The following is a 13128-nucleotide window of genomic DNA, read 5'->3' as shown; positions in this document are numbered from 1 at the left end:
GGACTCTCCGGTGATGATTCCCTGGACACCTCGGATGCGGAGGGCAATGCCGGTCCGCCTACACTCCCAGGGCCATCAGGCTCCCAGGACATCCCTGCCCCACCACCTTGGCCAGTGGAACCACAGCAACTTCTGCCATTGTGACCTGTGCAGCTACCACCACCACCACCACCACCACCAGTCCTGCCTGTGCCACCCTCCCTGACCCATTGGACGATGGCGGACCATCAACATCACAGGCTAGCAGGGAGAGTGGGCGGGTGAGGACACAGGTGAGGACACAGCGTCCGGACAAGAGGGCAGGTGCAAGGCAAGGTGGGGGACAAGATCCACCCAATCCTGGGACTGAGACCCTGGATGTCATTGCAAGAGTGCATGCATCATACGAGCGGTCGCAGGCGGATCGGGCGCGCCAAGACTCACTTGAAACCCGCCAGCTGTTGAGGTCCATGGACAACCGTATGGGACAAATGGTGGACCTCATGGGGCAGCAAACATCTGTTTGGAGGGAGTGGTTATCCTGCAACACACCACCTCCCCCTCCCCCAAGTGGCCAGCCGGACAGGACGCCACCACCCCCACCACCATCACCTGAGGCCACTGACAGGGAGGTGTCCCCCGAACAACCTGCCCCCACAGCTGGGTCCACTCCGGCTCGAAGACGGAGGGGCCGTCCGAGGCTAGATCCAGGACAGAGCAGTGGCAATGCACCACCCACCCACCAAAAGAGGGTCCGGCACTGACTTCAACCTTCCTTGAGCCAGGCATTCACTCTGTGAACTATCTTGCCCCGCATTGCCATGCATTGGCGCATGTCTGTTGGGCTAGGTTTACACCACACAATGTGGTGTCTACAAGGTGGGATGATCTGACATGACCTTCTTCCCCTTCACCACCATTTTGTAAATATGTACTGACACAAATCCCCCCCCTGTAAATAAACACCACGGAAACACTCAAGGCTGCGTGACCTCCATGTTTTAAACACAGGTTTGTCTTAGTAGTTGTCATTACCAGGTGCAGGGATCAATGTTGTTTGGAATCATGGCTCTGTGGGAGTGACCAAGGATAATGAGACAACAACAAGCACAGGTCAGGAAACTGAATCAGATCCATCACACAACACCATACTGCAACATCTCACAAACCACACTCATCACAAATTAAGCGGATCACAGGAGACACATCAGGGAGCATTGCATGGACACCATGTCCCACACCCATTTGCGAACCGAACATATCAGAACAGGCAGCATTCACACACCACATCCACCCATCTCCAGCAAACATACATCACGCAGTGAACAGCAGCACAAGACGTACTTACTCACATTCAAGTAGCGGTCAATAAGCTGACGCCTCTGGTCCACACCTTCTTCCTCCCCACTATCCTCATCACTGGACATGGGTGGGATGGGAGGCGGAGCAACCTGTTGGTCTACAGGGTCCAGGATCATTTCAATGTTCTTGCGCAAGGCCAGGTTGTGGAGCATGCCGGGTGAGTATGGCAGGGACCCTCCGGTTTTATCCAGGCAGCGAAACCTAGACTTCAGAAGTCCAAATATACGTTCCACCACCCGACGTATCTTCCCATGGGCCTCATTATAGCGCATTTCCCCTGGGGTTTTTGGATTCCGTAGGGGGCTCAGCAGCCACGGGCGGTTTGGGTATGCAGAGTCACCTAGGTGGGGGGATGACAGACACATATATCAGTACCAGTACTGGTGTGAACAGCATAGCACACATACAACACAGTAGTCATCACAGCACACTCACCTACAAGCCACGCACGATCTTGACGCAGATTAGCCATCAGTTGGGGGACAATGCTGCTCCGCAGGATGTGGGAGTCATGTGCGGATCCCGGAAATCTGGCACACACGGGAGATGATGTTGTCAGCCAGGCACACCACTTGCACATTGATTGAATGGTAGTGCTTCCGATTGCGATAGATGGGTTCATGTGCCTGGGGTGGGACTAGACCAATATGTGTGCCATCAATGGCACCCACTAAGTGTGGAATCTGGCCCAGGGCATAGAAGTCCCCTTTCACTGCTGCAAAATCTGTCTGACATGGGAAATGGAGGTAATCATCCTTGTAACGCATCATGGCTTCAAGCACATCCGGCAGTACCATGCTAAAGATGGATTGGGACATCCCCCCAGCATGACCAACTGTGTACTGGAATGTGCCCGTAGCGAAAAAGTGGAGTGCGGCCATCACATTTGCTGTGGGTGTAAATGCTCCAGGATATGCCCTGTGTGGCTGCAGGTGCGGTGCCAATTGTGCTACAAGCTCCTGCAATTTCGGTCGGTCAAGCTGGAATTTGCCGATCACCTCCTCTCCAACCTTGTCCTCCAGCACAGTGTATGGTCGATGCACATTTTGAGCCCTCCTGTGTAGGAGTAGTTGGGAGAAGATATTAATTTGTACAACACGGCACAGCTGGACCACACCATCACATCTTGACCAACACACCACAAATAATCCATGTTGCAGACACTGATTGTATGTGTGACATGACAGAAATATAAGGCACTACAGACAACTACACACACAATGTTCACCCACAAGCAACATCCTGTGAGCAAATGTGTACAATGGTACGTGCACACATGTTGCAAGCACAGCCAACATCACATGACGGAGTGCCCCTGTGTGGACAAGCATCCCCACGGACACAAATAGATGTGCACTCACAACACGAACCTGGAACACACCCTCCTTGTCTTCATGCACCCATGAAACCACCAACAATGCTGTGCATGCTCACATGACAGGCATTGACATACAACATACGACACACAGACGCATACACTGAATGCATTTATCCCCAATCATTACTCCTTGCACACATAAAACACACACTCACGACTGGATCAAACTGTGGGTGCACAGCCTTAATGGACTGTGTAGATGTGTACACTTTGAAACGTGTGATCTCAAAACCCAGATGTTACCACATTGCCGTTGCACATCTGACGCAATTTGAGCTCACATCACTGTCCTTTGACAACCACTGGCAATGTCAATAGTATGTTCACACATGCAACAAATGGACATTGATGAGACACGTGGACACGGGCCATTGACATGACATGATGAGTGTTGAGGCATTCTGGACATGCCCTGACACACATGGACACCTATTATCATTAGATGAGTGCGGAGACATGCAGTGTGTCTACACACTGCGTCACAGCACGCCGTCTGCCATCACAGAAAATAATCCTTACTACTGCAATTGTGTGTATCTTTGTCTGCATGGGAAAGGTCCATCACGGTGACACACCGCCAACCGCATGTGCATGCCACCGCGATGGTGCATCATTTGAAAAACAATACTCACTGGCATCGAAATGGCGGAGCACGCATTCCGTGGGGGCGGGGCAGGCTAACAGATACATTTGACTGTGCAACTGGAAATGGCAGTTGGTATCCCCCCATTCAGTCACATAGCGGCACCCACCGCCGGGTCCGGGCGGTTACCTACCGCCGGGTCCGTGCGGTGGGTGCCAATATGTGTATTGATGTTACCGTGGCATGGATGGCCATGGCCGGTTACCTACTGCCTGGTCCGTGCCAACACATATTGGCACCCATTGCACGGACCCGGCGGTAGGTAACCGCACGGACCAGGCCGTAGGTAATCGGCCATGGCCATCCATGCCACGGTGATATCAATACACATATTGGCACCCACCGCACGGACCAGGCGGTAGGTAACCACAGGGCCCAGGCAGTAGGTAACCGGCCATGGCCATCCATGCCACGGTGACATCAATACACATATTGGAAACCCCGCATGGACCCGGCGGTAGGTAACTGCATGGACCAGACAGTAGGTAACCAGCCATGGCCATCCATGCCACGGTAACATCAATACACATATTGGCACCCACCCCATCGACCCGGTGGTAGGTAACCGCACGGACCAGGCAGTAGGTAACCGGCCATGGCCATCCATGCCACTGTAACATCAATACACATATTGGCACCCACCGCACGGACCCGGCGGTAGGTAACCGCACGGACCAGGCAGTAGGTAGCCGGCCATGGCCATCCATGCCATGGTAACATCAATACACATATTGGCACCCACTGCACGGACCCGGAGGTAGGTAACTGCACGGACCCAGCGGTGGGTGCCACTATGTGACTGAATAGGGGTATACCAACTGCCATTTCCACTTACACAGTCAAATGAATCTGTTAGCCTGCCCCACCCCCGGGGAATGCGTGCTCCGCCATTTTGATGCCAGTGAATGATGGTTTTCAAATAATGCACCATCGCGGTAGCGCGTACATGCGGTTGGCGGTGTGTGACCGTTATGGTCCTTGCACATGCAGCCAATGGAAAGAGGTACCGCGGGACACGTCAGCGATTTCTAAAAAAGCGGAAGCCGTACACCGCCACAGCGGGGCCAGTCATTGGTTCATTTTGAATGAGACAGCCCAATTGCAACACCAATTGCTGCAGACGTGTGCCACTGATATCAGCTCAGGGCCCTATAAATATGTGAATTTGAGCACCACATATCCACTGCTTCCAGCCACTACTGCCTGCACCCATCACCTCTTCCTGCTGCTGCTACCCACTCCACCAACTGCTGCCTGCATCCATCACCTCTACCTGATGCTGCTGCCGGATCACTGAAATAATATCGAGGGACAAAATATCGACTTGCAAAAATATCGTTGCCAAAATATCGACAGACAGAATATCGAGTTTGTATCTACAAACAGGTAAGTACAAAAATATCGAGTACAAAATATCGTTTACAAAAATATAGTTTAAAAAAATATCGACTTTGTTAAAAACAGTGTAAAATTAAATAAATATTAAAATTTAATTACTCAAATATACTTAAAATACTTAAATTAACTTATAATTATTAAATAATAAATGAAATTAATAAATATAAATTTTTACAACCATATTTGTTAAAACATATATATATAGTAACATACTATAATTAAATAAAATACTATTATATTACCGTACGATAGCAGAAGTGTTAAAAATACTATTCCCACTCCAAAGAGTGGAAGCGTAGGGAAAGCGTTGGATAGCGTAGGGGTTAAAATTACTATTCCTACTCCAAAGAGTGCAACAGTAGGGAAAGCGTTGGATAGCGTAGGGGTTAAAATTACTATTCCCACTCCAGTGGGTGCAACAGTAGGGAAAGTGTTGGATAGCGTAGGGGTTAAAATTACTATTCCCACTCCAGTGGGTGCAACAGAAGGGAAAGCGTTGGATAGCGTAGGGGTTAAAATTACTATTCCCACTCCAAAGAGTGCAACAGTAGGGAAAGCGTTGGATAGCGTAGGGGTTAAAATTACTATTCCCACTCCAGTGGGTGCAACAGTAGGGAAAGTGTTGGATAGCGTAGGGGTTAAAATTACTATTCCCACTCCAGGGGATGCAACAGTAGGGAAAGCGTTGGATAGCGTAGAGGTTAAAATTACTATTCCCACTCCAAAGAGTGCAACAGTAGGGAAAGCGTTGGATAGCGTAGGGGTTAAAATTACTATTCCCACTCCATTGGGTGCAACAGTAGGGAAAGTGTTGGATAGCGTAGGGGTTAAAATTACTATTCCCACTCCAGTGGGTGCAACAGTAGGGAAAACATTGGATAGCGTAGGGGTTAAAATTACTATTCCCACTCCAAAGAGTGCAACAGTAGGGAAAGCGTTGGATAGCGTAGGGGTTAAAATTACTATTCCCACTCCAGTGGGTGCAACAGTAGGGAAAGTGTTGGATAGCGCAGGGGTTAAAATTACTATTCCCACTCCAGTTGGTGCAACAGTAGAGAAAACATTGGATAGCGTAGGGGTTAAAATTACTATTCCCACTCCAGAGAATACAACATTAGGGAAAGTAAATACTTCATAAATAATTAATAAATGTATAAATGAATATGCAGTATTAATTAATTAAAAATAAATGTATTTTGTATACAATATAATTATTAATATATTAAAATTACTATTTAACTATAATTATTTCAATTGATCACCTATTAATACTAATTAATAAATATATATTTACTATTAATTATTTAATAATGATAAAGTATTTTACAATTATTTGAAATTATATAAATATAAATAAATGTAATTAATTAATTAATTATAATTTATTCACTTCCCACCCAATTCCCCTATAAACTCACAACCCCCTACAAATATAATTTAGTAAAATTTACATAATTACCAATTAATCAATTAATTATTATTAATTACCAATTAAAATGTAATTAATTTACTATTATAAATTAATTAACAATTAATTTAAATTTTCTATCAATTAATATATTTAAATATTTAATTAATTATAATTAAAATACTTCCCACCCTATTCCCCTATAAACCCACAACCCGCTACAAATATAATTTTGTAAAATGTACATAATTACCAATTAATCAATTAATTAAAATTAATTACCAATTAAATTTGAATTAATTAACTATTATAAATTAATTAACAATTAATTTAAATTTACTATCAATTAATATATTTAATTATTTAATTAATCATAATTAAAATACTTCCCACCCTATTCCCCTATAAACCCACAACCCACTACAGAATTAAATTACGCAATAATTATAAAAACAAAAATCAGTAATAAAAATTTATTATAACATAAATACACACTTTTCACACATATTATACCATAAACATACACTATAAAAAATTAGATATTATTAAAAAATCGGTATTTTTTACTATCTATATTATATACTTCGATATTTTAATTTTCTATATTTTTTACAGTCGATATTATATCACTGTAAAGGGGCAGGTGCGTGTAACCCCGAGGAAGAGGGTTCAGGAAGCAGGGGGGTAGAATCCAATGAGGCAGAGTCAGGGAAAAGTGCTCTTAAGGAAGGCTTTATTTTTAGGTAAGCTTTACGCCTTTTTGAAGTCACTCTTAATTTGGCAAAGTCCGAGGTCTCCGTCCTGACACCTCTTGTAAATCCTGAGTACTCCAGAATGATGTACTTTATCTCGACACTCTCGTTGGTAAGGAGGGTAGGAGATGTCGTCAATGAAGCGTGGACCGGAAAAGAAAGAGAAGAAAAGGTACAGTCACTGGGACGTCCGTACACGACTTGCCAGGGCCCGGGGAGTGAGGGAAACCAAGTGCTCATTTATCAACAGCCGGTCGATGTGCTCGTGAGGGGGGGGGAATCTACAGACTGTACACTATTTACACTGGGTCTCTCGGCTTCTTCGGGTCGCTCCTCCCCACCCAGCCAGCCACAGAACCCCGTACCTTGTCCAGCCACGTTCCTCCCGTGGGACCGTGGCAGGGCGAAGCGCCAAATCGGTGGCCTCCTGGCTTGTCGCTCTCAGCTGGGCTCCTTCCACGCGCTCCTCCTACTCCTTCGTAACTCGACTCCGCTTCTCTCCGTCTCCACTCCAACACTCCTTCCGCCTCCAGGGAAGCGCCGTCCGTCGTCTCCTTCTCTCTTCCGGCATTTGACTCCTCGATGCTTGCAGGGGGCGTGGTCACGCCGGCTTGTAGACCATAGTTAAAGGGACCGTGTTCTTCTATCGGAGCAAAGTGCCATACATTATCGGTCTCCTTCGTGCCCCATTCCTGCAGACCGGCGTTATCAGACAGAGCAGGGATGGCAGGGGGGGTCCGCGGGACAGCCGACCACCAATCCTCAGGTCCAGCAGCAGAGGCATCAGTCTGTATGAGGACGACAGAAAGGGGGGTCAACGGTAGAGCAGACCAGCCGTCTGCGTGTACAACATCACTGTCATCCCCCGGACCCGCCTCCCCGTCACAATCACTTCCCTTAAAAACGATATTTTGGTCATCGATATTCTGTCCTGCCGATATTTTGTCCAGTCTATATTTAAAACTCGATATTATGTCCAGTCAATATTTTGGAGTCGATATTATGTCTGTGCACCGCTGCTGCCCACTCCACCAACTGCTGCCTGCATCCATCACCTCTACCTGCTGCTGCTGCCCACTCTACCAACTGCTGCTGTTGTGCCAGCGTCCTGGGCCTTGCCATGGCGAGAGTGCAGAGGAGCTGGAGGTCCTTGTGGACGGTGTGCTCTGCCACTATGAACGGCTCTACGGTGCCCCAGGACAGGTGGTAAGTGCAGTGGGGAACATGTTGGTGTGCATGAGGTGGTCCCTGACTCCAGGCCTCTGCAATCTGGGAGGTGTTCTGTGGGAGGCAGTGTGGGTATGCCCCAGCAGGCCCGACACGCTGTGATGTGTTCCTGGTTCTGTCACTGACTGATTGACATCTATGCTGCGAAGTGTTATCTTTGAGGGCTCACAAACATGACATGTGTAGTCTTGCAGCTGTGCTGGGTCACAACCGATCACATCTATCTTGTGGGTGTGTTCCTCACCTGCTTTCCATGATGGACTAATGCCATATCGACCTGTCTGTCCCATACATTGTACTGTGCATGGCTGCTGACAGATACCTGTACCTTCTATCTGTGTGAATGGCCAACTGTTCACTGACTTGCCCCCTCTTGTCTCCCATTATGGTAGGTCAAGCTGCACCATCGCAAGGCCGTGTGAAGGGCCATAGCACGTGATGTACGGGCATTGGGGGTGTGCTACAGGCGACACACACTCTGCCACAAGCGGTGGGACGATATCTCCAGGCTCAGCAAGAATGTGGCGGAGATGACACTGGGGCTGATTCCAAGATCAGGCCATCTTGCACGACGTACCATGACCCCTCTAATGCTACGTATCATGGCTGGGACACATCATGACCTGTCTGCATGGTTGAGAGGGGAGCAGCAGCATACTAGCGGTAAGCACACTGTATGGGTCTGTGATTTGGGACTGCATGCATGTATTGCTGGCCAGACACAGTAGTGACATCCGTGGTGTATATAGTGTGCTGTTATTGCATGTTGGTGGCATTAGCAGAGTGAGAGATAGCATCCATGTCAGCCAGCTGGACATACCAGTTGCATTGTAGTGCAGGGGCCCAGGACATGCCATTCAGGTCTGTGGTCCCATGCCATCACATGTGTGGTGGTCTGCATGCACTTCCCCTGTAATGTTTCATGTACATGTGTCACAGGGCCCACTAATTCTCTGACATGAGGATGTTTGGTAGGGGTGGTTCATGTGCAGGATGGGTGCTACATGTTGGTCAGCAGTCAAGGAAGTTTGGATTTTGTAATTTGCAGTACGTGAGTGTGGCACTTAGGTATACCTCTTTTCTCTCTCATTCAGCTTTGGATGAGGGCACTGACCCACAAACGACAGGTGGCAATGCATCCAGATCAGAGATCACACACACACACACAGACTGAGACTGAAGAGAGCAGCCCCGGAGAGGGGGACAGAACTATCCCTGAGGACTCACATGTGGAGACCCCATCGTCCTCATCTTCAGACAGCGGTGGTGAGTCAGCATTGTTGGTAGACACAGGGAGTGGACAATGTACACCTTCAATCGGTACACAGCACACTGGGCCCACACTGCCACCAACTGCAACAAGTACTGCTCGTGCTCGCAGAAGTAGGGGGAGCAGAGTGGCTTTGGTGCAGGCACCGCTGCTCCTGCCCCTGTGAGACAAACTGCCCTTAGTGCTGAGGCGGTTGATCTGCTGCGACAGCTGTGTGTAGGCCAGATAAACATGATTAATGCATTCCTGGACCACGATAGGAAGTTGGGGCAGGTGGTAGCATTCATGGAGGGGATGCATGGTGAAATTCTCCTTGCGAGGTTGGTGGAGATTGGTGTCGAGGGCCTAGCACTACTCTGGATAAGAAGTTACCTGTCTAACAGGCATTCGAAAGTGCAGGTCGGAAGGTATTCCTCCGGCTATCAGGACAACAAGAAAGGGGTCCCCCAGGGCTCAAGACTAAGCCCAACGCTTTTTAACTTATATGTATCTCCCCTGGCGAAAGTTATTAAATCTCATGGCTTTGACACAGTATCATACGCGGATGATACTCAGCTGTTGATTACTATTGGCCCCGACCCCACTGAAACTAAATCAAGATTTCAAAATTGGATGCTTGAGATAGACAATTGGATGACCAACAACTTTTTAAAACTGAATGCCAACAAAAGAGAAATTCTCCTCTTTGGAGCAGCAGACAAATGCTGGACCAGGGACTGGTGGCCCACCACCCTTGGACCCTGTCCACTCCCCAGGTCCACGGTCAGGAACCTTGGGGTGACAATCGATAACAGACTGTCCATGTCAGAACATATCAGTAAAACATCACAGACTTGCTTTGGCTTGATGCGCTGAGGAAAATCTTCAAGTGGCTTCCTCCCTCTTCACGCATGCCCCTAGTCCAAGGCCTCATAATAAATCGTATAGACTACGGGAATGCCCTCCTCACCTCAACTAATGAAAATCTTTTGTCTAAGCAGCAGGTGCTGCAGAACACCGCAGCAAGAATTGTATTAGACCTTCCCCCTCGTACCCCATCTGCTCCCTCTCTCAAAACCCTGCATTGGCTCCCTATCAAAAAACGGATCCAATTTAAAGTGTGCTGCCTAGTCCATAAGACAATTCATGGACAAGGACCAGCTTACTTACAATGTAAACTTAAACCCTACCTACCTACGAGAGCTCTCAGGTCAGCAGGCATGCAGCTCCTAAAGGTCCCTAAAGTACGTACGGTCAGAAACGGTGACAGGTCTTTTAGTAAATCAGCTCCCTACCTTTGGAATTCTTTGCCCCTATCAATTAGGGTCCAATCCAATTACCTCAGATTCCGAAAAAATCTGAAGACCTGGCTGTTCTAGCCCTGTCCCACTTCTCTGCCCTTTATTTCTGTCTGGCTTTATTTTGTCTGGTGTTGGTGTCATTGCAAGCGCTCTGAAACCTGCGGGTGATTTATGCGCTATATAAAAGCAATTTGCATTACATTACATGTTGCTGGTCTCCACAGAACAGTACAATCCTTATCCAACACAGTGTCTGCAGCCATTCAACAGTCACATGGTCAAGGTTCTACTTCAGTTCCCCCATCCACACCACTTACTGTCTCAGGGGAGAGTGACATTTCTGAACAGGCCTCATTTTCAGGGTATAGCACTAGAAGCAGGCACAGGCAGCAAGGCAGGCAACAGAGGCCACAGACACCATCCCCTAGGAAAGGGAAATCTTTCACAGAACACAACATCAGCTACCCTGGAGATGACACACGGGATCCTCAAGGGGTGTTGGGGGACACAGATTCACAGGGCACACAGGCATCCCCCTCAAAAAGTACTCCCAAGGCAAAAGCACATCTCTTGGACAAGGCACACACCAAGGACAGGACACCACCCACAGGCACGGCTCCTCCCAAGGACAGGGCACCTCCCAAGGACAGGGCACCTCCCAAGGACAGGGCACCTCCCAAGGACAGGGACACTCCCAAGGACAGGGACACTACAAAGGACAGGGCACATCCCAAGAACAGGGCACCTCCCAAGGACAGGGCACCTCCCAAGGACAGGGACACTCCCAAGTACAGGGACTCTACAAAGGACAGGGCACCTCCCAAGGACAGAGCACCGCCCACGGATAAGGCACATTCCAAATACAGGACACATCCTAAGGCCAAGGTGTTTCCCACTGACAAGGCACCTCCCAGGAAGCAGGCAGATCCCAGGGCCAAGGCGTTTCCAATAGACAGGACATCCACCAAGGACAGGCAGCTATCACCCCTGCATCCCCTGAAGCTGGTGTTAGTGAAGGAACGTAAACCACATGTGTCAGAGGTGGAGTCCCCCATACCTCTACTCCCATCCACACCCCGGTGAAGCAGAGGAAGGAGTACACTGTTGTTGCATCCGCCATTACACACGAAGAAGAGGGCAGAAGGCAGGGCCAGAGCAAGAGTCAAGCAGGGTCCAGCACGTCCCCAGAGAGCAGACCACCACCAGCACATGATCCACCTTTGATGGGTGATGTTTCAGATGAGCCAGCACCACTTACCAATCCAGTCATGTCCAGGGTGCCCTTACATATCCCAAAGAAACGGAAACACACACTGGTGACACCTGACCACCCCAATGTCGCTCCAGTACAGCTGTCCCCAGCTCCCAGAGCCACCCTGCCTCCTGGCCCATACAGCCCTGTGGCTCATCATTTCAGTGGTCCTAGTGGGTTAGCTGCAGTTCACTCTCATGTGTCAGATAGTGGCACTGTGTCTGTTGTTCACTGTCATGCCTCATGTAGTAGCACTGTTTCAGTTGTGCCCTCTCCTGTTTCAGGTACTACCACTGTATGTGTTCGTCACTCTCATGTCCCAGATGCTGGCATGGTATTTGTTGGTCACTGTCCAGGGACATGTCCTACCAGTGTGTCTGGGTCTATGGCTCATGTGTCAGCCACTAGAGCTGTGGCTGTGTCTCACACTCCTGTATCTGGTCCTGCCAGTGTGTCTGGGTCTATGGCTCATGTGTCAGTCACTAGAGCTGTGGCTATGTCTCACACTTCTGTATCCGGTCCTGCCAGTATGTCTGGGTCTATGGCTCATGTGTCAGTCACTAGAGCTGTGGCTGTGTCTCACACTCCTGTATCCGGTCCTGCCAGTGTGTCTGGGTCTATGGCTCATGTGTCAGTAGAGCTGTGGCTGTGTCTCACACTCCTGTATCTGGTCCTGCCAGTGTGTCTGGGTCTATGGCTCATGTGTCAGTCACTAGAGCTGTGGCTGTGTCTCACACTCCTGTATCAGATCCTGCCACTGTGTCCGAAGCTACAAGGTTCCACAGTCCACCTGATTCTGTGCTGTGAGGTGCAGTTCCCATTACTCAAATCTCATTGTACTTGATGTCTGGAATGTTCATTGTAACCACCCTTGCATTATTATTGTCCATGGGACTGTCCGCATGACACACGTCCTTGTGCTGCCTCAGATGTACCTGCTCTGTACTGTACCATGGACTGTTGATGCACTTTGCCCCTCTCATGTGCTGCCTCAGATGTACCTGCTCTGTTCTGTACCATGGACTGTTGATGCACTTTGCCCCTCTCATGTGCTGCCTCAGATGTACCTGCTCTGTTCTGTACCATGGACTGTTGATGCACTGTGCCCCTCTCATGTGCTGCCTCAGACGTACCGGCTCTGTTCTGTACCATGGACTATTGATGCACTTTGCCCCTCTC

This window comes from Lissotriton vulgaris, chromosome 4_1 (genome assembly GCF_964263255.1).
Source record: "Lissotriton vulgaris chromosome 4_1, aLisVul1.2, whole genome shotgun sequence".
NCBI classification, from domain to species: domain Eukaryota; kingdom Metazoa; phylum Chordata; class Amphibia; order Caudata; family Salamandridae; genus Lissotriton; species Lissotriton vulgaris.
This window is presented reverse-complemented; position numbering follows the sequence as displayed.